General features: G+C 47.3%; 1 long non-coding RNA gene across 1 annotated transcript in view; it reads left to right on the forward strand.

Annotated features, from left to right (window-relative positions):
* The first annotated feature begins 1,265 nt into the window (after window positions 1-1,265).
* LOC147016580 (uncharacterized) overlaps window positions 1,266-7,010 on the forward strand; it is a 53,726-nt gene continuing 47,981 nt past the window's right edge. The window contains exons 1-2 of the long non-coding RNA XR_015049105.1: window positions 1,266-1,375; window positions 1,622-1,680. This is a non-coding gene — a long non-coding RNA (uncharacterized LOC147016580). The remainder of the gene's footprint in view (window positions 1,376-1,621; window positions 1,681-7,010) is intronic.

Genomic DNA, 7,010 nt, shown 5'->3' on the forward strand with positions numbered 1-7,010 from the left:
CTCCTCCCCCCCTCCCTCCCCCCCTCCCTTCCCACTCTCCTCCCCCCTCCCTTCCCACTCTCCTCCCCTCCCCTCCCTTCCCACTCTCCTCCCCCTCCCCCTCCCTTCCCACTCTCCTCCCTCCCCTCCCTTCCCACTCTCCTCCCCCTCCCTTCCCACTCTCCTCCTCCCCTCCCTTCCCACTCTCCTCCCCCTCCCTTCCCACTCTCCTCCCCCTCCCCCTCCCTTCCCACTCTCCTCCCCCCTCCCCTCCCTTCCCACTCTCCTCCTCCCCTCCCCTCCCTTCCCACTCTCCTCCCCCCTCCCTTCCCACTCTCCTCCCCCTCCCTTCCCACTCTCCTCCCCGCCCCGCTCCTCCTCCACCATCAATGTGCGTGTCGTTAAAGTGGACATCACATCTGCCAGAATCCCCTCTCCTTCCTCTCCTCCTCTCCTCCCCCTCCCCTCCCTTCCCACTCTCCTCCCCCCTCCCCCTCCCTTCCCACTCTCCTCCCCTCCCTTCCCACTCTCCTCCCCCTCCCTCCCCCCTCCCTTCCCACTCTCCTCCCCCTCCCTTCCCACTCTCCTCCCCCTCCCTTCCCACTCTCCTCCCCCTCCCTTCCCACTCTCCTCCCCCTCCCTTCCCACTCTCCTCCCCCTCCCTTCCCACTCTCCTCCCCCTCCCCTCCCTTCCCACTCTCCTCCCTCCCCCTCCCTTCCCACTCTCCTCCCCCCCCCTCCCTTCCCACTCTCCTCCCCCCCCCCCTCCCTTCCCACTCTCCTCCCCTCCCCCTCCCTTCCCACTCTCCTCCCCCTCCCCCTCCCTTCCCACTCTCCTCCCCCCTCCCCCTCCCTTCCCACTCTCCTCCCCCTCCCCCTCCCTTCCCACTCTCCTCCCCCTCCCCCTCCCTTCCCACTCTCCTCCCCCTCCCCTCCCTTCCCACTCTCCTCCCCCTCCCCCTCCCTTCCCACTCTCCTCCCCCTCCCCCTCCCTTCCCACTCTCCTCCCCCTCCCCTCCCTTCCCACTCTCCTCCCCTCCCCCTCCCTTCCCACTCTCCTCCCCCTCCCCCCTCCCTTCCCACTCTCCTCCCCCTCCCCTCCCTTCCCACTCTCCTCCCCCTCCCTTCCCACTCTCCTCCCCGCCCCGCTCCTCCTCCACCATCAATGTGCGTGTCGTTAAAGTGGACATCACATCTGCCAGAATCCCCTCTCCTTCCTCTCCTCCCCTCCTCTCCTTCCTCTCCTCCCCTCCTCTCCTCCCCTCCTCTCCTTCCTCTCCCCCCTCCCCCTCCCCTCTCCTCTCCTCTCCCTCCTCTCCTCCCCTCTCCTCTCCTGTAGGGCTAGCCCCACCAAACCTTCTGTGGAACGTTTTGGGGTCCCAGAGGATGTCTTAAGGTGGGTGTGAGTTTTCATAAATACTTCAATACAATGATGATTTTGACTTTCAATCCGTACAAAGCTGCTCCCGATCTCGATGTAACGTCAGAATGACGTTTCTCTTCCTTTTCCTCACGAGTGTTTGATAGTAACATTGTGTTTTGTTACATTAATGGTATAGTATTATTGATTGGAATGAAATATGGAGAATGAGTTTAAAGCAGAATGAGGAAATAATGCGATCGTTTTCCGTGACATTTGCAGATTCGTCATATTGTGACCTGTAAATATTACCCACATCACTTCTGTTCGGGTCAGCTTCAGTAAGTTTTTTTTGGCCAAGCCCTTCACGAACCAGCTGTCCATTCCTCTCCCGTGCATAGCACGGGTACCTCGCTAGTCAAACACATTTTGCTTTGAAACTCACAGACACCATATAACCTTTGCAACGCGCATCTGGTTCAATTTACTCACTGTATGAATGATTGTTCGGAACCGCGGGACTCCGTGTCCTGCATTTTGTACAAAATTTGTTTTTCACACGACCAGACAAGTATGCAAGGCTTCATTGTATCTCCATCAGAAGTTTATCGAATGGGCACACGGTCGCCCATCATACATTTAAAGCGAACAGGATGCTGTGCCGTTCGATGCACCAATCGATTAGAGAAGGGATTTAAAATGTATCGATTCACAGGATCCATACGAAGTTCAGCACCGATAAAGTACATGAAAAGGAGAACCACAAAAACTTAACTTCATATTGGGTTTTTTAAATGTGTAATTTGTGTGAGAGAGATAGAGATAGAGAGATTGGGGGGGTGGGGTGGATAGATAGATAGAGAGAGGGGGGGTATATATATATATATATATATATATATATATATATATATATATATATATATATATATATATATATATATATATATATATATATATATATATATATATATATATATATATATATATATATATATATAGAGAGAGATAGACGAGGTCGGGGTGGTCTCCATCGGGCAGAGCGGTGTGAACCGGCTCATAAAGATTGCTCTGTGCATGTGAACCTAGCTACATGTCCACCAGTCTTCGATTGAGAAAGATGAGGAATGTTACATAATTCAAGTGGAAAAATTCACAAAATTCAATTCCCACAGGAGCACACAAAATGTCTGTCAAGGCCTTACTTTATCAAAACAACATGCTGGAATTTGTAACACGAGGTTTGATCCGATGTGGGAAGTTTGTTTTTTTGTTATCATCGTTATATAATCAATAGATTCATATTGATATTTTTATGAAGAAAGCAAATCGCTCAGAAAGGTGAAAAGACAAACTGCGTTCGTAATTGCTAAAAAAAAAAAAGGACCCACTGTTGACTCTTTCACCATGGCGTGCAAAACAGCTTCAATCCCACTGGTTAATTATTTTTGTTTTGCTCCAGGAAGTTCCACTTTCTGCACATTTCTTCATTCAATATAACATCCGAACAGCAAAAAATTAGTTTGTTTAATGTTTTGCTTTAATAAATACACAAAGTCATAAAAATCGCTAAATTGTTAATATTTTCAGATTTCACTCCAGATTTCAACACTTATCGAGACCATCAGATCCAATTTTCAAATCAGACGTAATATTTTGATTATTTACTTTCATTAGTCCGTGAGAGTACATCGAGCTTTCAAGGCAAGGCTTGTTTGAATAGGCCGAATTAAGACCCCTGTGAGGAAAATTGGGCTGACCAAGGATAATTGCCTTTCTTGGACGTAAGCCGTTAATTATCTTCAAAAGGGGTGCTTTAATTAACCCAAAGACCCAATTTTCACTCATTCACTTCCTCGGAGTTCCCTTAATATGCATGCAAAGTTTTATGCTGCTGGTGTTCATGGTTTTGGAGTTATCGAGGAGACACACACACTGACATATATTAGTATAAATGTAAGACTGTAAATGTGACACCTTAAAGGGGCAAAGAAAAATATCCATTTATATCCAAAGTATCCAAACATGGCAAGTTGAAGGTGACATAAACAGGTTGGTAGGAATCTAAAGCAGGTTTTTGGAGGTTTTTTTTAACCCTTTGTGTGCTGCGGTTGCGGATTTGCAATAAGATTGAAAAATTGAAACAAATTTTTCTTAATTTTGGTTATTCGTTTACCTTGACACCCAAGTTGTGTTTTTTTTTTGCAAATACCATTTGAAATTCACAGCCCTATGAAAGAAATAAATTAAACGACAGGGAACCAGGTGGCCGTAAATAATGCAGCACGCAAAGGGTTAACCAAACGTGGTAAAAACGCTATTGGAGAGGTTGACTAATCAGTAATGATAAGAAGGTTCCAAGTAAGACTGTTGTGGGGCCGGGTGTCGGCGGCGAGCACGTCCGCTAGAGGGAGCAGTAGAGTCGGCTCCACCGAACACCCGGAATCTAGATCGTGCTTCTCGGAGAACTCCGAAAGGCACGGGTCCCTTGCAGGACCGTGAATCGCCAATAATTCGGCCGCGTGGAATATGGTTAATTGCCAACTTCAATATACCTAAGTATCCACACGGCAAAGCTACCGGGGAATTCACACACTCGGCAGGCCTCGAGCGGAACGAGCCGTTATCGTGCTCAAACCGTGCGTAACCAGAGCGGATGGTTACCAAGACCCGTCGGTCCAAATGCACAATTTACCATTTCCCAATTTCCCAACATGCACCGTGCTAAGCCAATGAAAGAAACACAGAAACGAGTTGTACATTCAACAAAAGGGACTTATTTATAATGGGGGGAAGGGAACACGTAAGAAGGCAGAGCTAACCGAATAAAAGGCAGGCAATGTACAATGAGCAAAAGAAAGCACTTGCACAATTCTGCTTGAAGATGGGCCCACACATAGACACACACACAAATAAATGGAGCCTGTCGGGTCTTTATTGAAGGCTTCCAGCTCGAGGAAAGGTGAGCTGGAGACCAGAGCCTGTGCTTGGACATGTCCACCTCGTGTGGTCTTCGACAATCCGGCTTGGCGGGACTCGAACCTGCAGCACAATGCCGTTCCAAGCACCACGTACCGCGCTCTCCAACTGGCCACACACAAATCGACCAAGGAGAAGATCGGATACGGCAATGACCTTGGACCAGACGAACCAGCCAGCTCCAAGACCCGCGACCCTCAAGACGACAATTTCAACCACGACGACGACTAACGCTCCCAACCTGGCGTTCCTTTATATTCCTTTTCCTCTGGGGTGAGCAAATCGCCGTCTGAGGCACTCTCCACCCTCATTGGATGGGGCGTCATGGGAAAGTCGCTCTCTGTGGCCATCTCAACCCTCATTGGCTGGCGTGTCGTGGGAAAGTCGCCCTCCGTGGCCATCTCAACCCTCATTAGCCGGCGTGTCGTGGGAAAGTCGCCCTCTTTGGCCATCTCAACCCTCATTGGCTGGCATGTCGTGGGAAAGTCGCCCTCTGTGGCCATCTCAACCCTCATTGGCCAGCGTGTCGTGGGAAAGTCGCCGTCTGTGGCCATCTCAACCCTCATTGGCCGGCGTGTTGTGGGAAAGTCGCCTTCTGTGGCCATCTCAACCCTCATTGGCCGGCATGTCGTGGGAAAGTCTCCTTCTGTGGCCTGATTGGATAAGGGGCAAGCCCCTGTCTTCCTGGGCGGAGTCCCGTTCTGAGGCGATGCAAATCTCTGCCCACGTATGTGGCCGAACACACATGGGCAATGGCGTTGGTGTGTGAAGTGAAATGAAGGAGATTTGTTGTAAACAAAACTCCGCAGCGCACACATCTAATTCCCGTTAGACACAGGTAGGGGGCCCTAAGTATAAACACACACTTACCGATATAACTGTTCTATAAGGACCTGAATGTTGAGTGCTCATGGCTGCCAGATTCGTAACAAGACAACATATATATATATATATATATATATATGTATATATATATATATATATATATATATATATATATATATATATATATATATATATATATATATATATATATATAACATTTCTCAAAGCTTTATTTACTTTTGTCATTTCTAGTTGTCGCCTGTGATGCGTGACATCACATTTACTGCAAATAGCATCCCCACAATTAAAAGCAGTGTTTCCTGCTTTATAGAGACCAAGTGATGATAAATGGTGATGAATGTGATATGATGATCTTGACAAATCTTGACAATAAAACTTTGAGAAATGTTCATTCATTCACAAGCAACAAACCGTATCATGGTATCCCATTTCATGCATTTTTTAAATTTTTTATTACGGTTTGAATTTGGAACGGTAATTTGTGGACATCATTTATGTGAATGAAAACAATCCAAATTGAATTGTACCAGGCGAAGCGTGTGTAAGTGGTTACCACTCTGTTTCAAAAATGTCAAAATATGAAGTTTGTTCCATTGCCTTCTCACTACATTTTCGTGAAAGTGTAAGTCTAACTGAGTTCAGTACAAAAAAACCGTATAGCTTAATTACATATATACAGTGGGGAGAACAAGTATTTGATACACTGCCGATTTGCTGGTTTTCCCACTTACAAACCACATAGAGGTCTGTAATTTTTATCATAGGTACACTTCAACTGTGAAAGACGGAATCTAAAACAAAAATCCTGAAAATCACATTGTATGATTTTTAAATAATTAACTTGCATTTCATTGCATGAAATAAGTATTTCATACATCAGAAAAACAGAACTTAATACTTGGTACAAAAACCTGTTTGCAATTACAGAGATCAGACATTTCCTGTAGTTCTTAACCAGGTTTGCACAGACTGCAGCAGGGATTTTGGTCCACTCCTCCATACAGATCTTCTCCAGATCCTTCAGGTTTCGGGGCTGTCGCTGCGCAACACAGACTTTCAGCTCCCTCCAAAGATTTTCTATTGGGTTCAGGTCTGGAGACTGGCTAGGCCACTACAGGACCTTGAGATGCTTCTTACGGAGCCACTCCTTAATTGCCCTGGCTGTGTGTTTCGGGTCGTTGTCATGCTGGAAGACCCAGCCACTCCCCATCTTCAATGCTCTTGTTGAGGGAAGGAGGTTGTTGGCCAATATCTCGCGATACATGGCCCCATCCATCCTCTCCTCAATACGGTGCAGTCGTCCTGTCCCCTTTGCAGAAAAGCATCACCAAAGAATGATGTTTCCACCTCCATGCTTCACGGTTGGGATGGTGTTCTTGGGGTTGTACTCATCCTTCTTCTTCCTCCAAACATGGCGAGTGGAGTTTAAACCAAAAAGCTCTATTTTGGTCTCATCAGACCACATGACCTTCTCCCATTCCTCCTCTGGATCATCCAGATGGTCATTGGCAAACTTCAGACGGGCCTGGACATGCGCTGGCTTGAGCAGAGGGACCTTGCGTGCGCTACAGGATTTTAATCCATGATGGCGTAGTGTGTTACTTAAGGTTTTCTTTGATACTGTGGTCCCATCTCTCTTCAGGTCATTGACCAGGTCCTGCTGTGTAATTCTGGGCTGATCCCTCACCTTTCTCATGATCATTGAGGCTCCACGAGGTGAGATCTTGCATGGGGCCCCAGACCGAGGGAGATTGACTGTTATCTTGAACTTCTTCCATTTTCTAATAATTGCACCAACAGTTGTTGCCTTCTCACCAAGCTGCTTGCCTATTGTCCTGTAGCCCATCCC

Source organism: Eptatretus burgeri, chromosome 11, assembly GCF_056783735.1.
Source record: "Eptatretus burgeri isolate ZD-2024b chromosome 11, Ebu_testis_v1, whole genome shotgun sequence".
NCBI lineage: Eukaryota > Metazoa > Chordata > Myxini > Myxiniformes > Myxinidae > Eptatretus > Eptatretus burgeri.